We start from the raw sequence: 824 nt of genomic DNA, 5'->3' as shown, positions 1-824 counted from the left end.
CTACAGTTATATGTGTAGGCACATATATATATTTGTGCATTATCATATTCTTTTATTTGTTTCAGTTATTTGATTGCGGCCATGCTGGAGCACCACGTTTAGTCGAGCAAATCGACCCCAGGACTTATTCGTTGTAAGTCAAGTACTTAGTCTATCGCTTTCTTTTGCTTTCCAATAAAGCATATTACTCTACCTCTGGTATTTGAGTACTCTTTTCCCCACCTTGTTGCACATTTATGTGCTTACTCCGGTATATATATATATATATAATTTTGTATCATACATACCCATATATATACAGACACACACACACAAATATATAGATATGCATTTATAAATATATACATAAATATAGATAGATAAATAGATAGATATATAGGTAGATAGATAGAGATTTAGATAGATAGATAGATAGATTTATATATACATGTGTGAGTTCATTTTTTGTATATATGTCTGCGCACATATACTCACATATCTATACTATATATAAAACAGAGATGTGTGTGTAATCGCTTTTCACGTGAAATCAACTTCACCAAATGCTTCCATACTTGTGATGCGTCAATAATTTGACCTCGGATAAATCTTAGGCTCTTCATTTGATTTTTTTAATTAAAAATAAATAATATTGCTTTATATTTAAGATTCACTTCTTTAAACAGGTTCCTCAATGTCAACTTCCGGTATTGACGTAACAACGCCAAAAAAAGCTTCACTCTCTATTTTGTGTGTGAGTGTGTGTGAGTGTGTATGAGAGAGAGAGAGAGTAAATACTACATACACACCGCTCTCTCACTCTGTCTCACACACATACACACGCA

The sequence above is a fragment of the Octopus bimaculoides genome, chromosome 2, assembly GCF_001194135.2.
Source record: "Octopus bimaculoides isolate UCB-OBI-ISO-001 chromosome 2, ASM119413v2, whole genome shotgun sequence".
Lineage (NCBI taxonomy): Eukaryota > Metazoa > Mollusca > Cephalopoda > Octopoda > Octopodidae > Octopus > Octopus bimaculoides.
Note: the sequence above shows the minus strand (reverse complement) of the source record.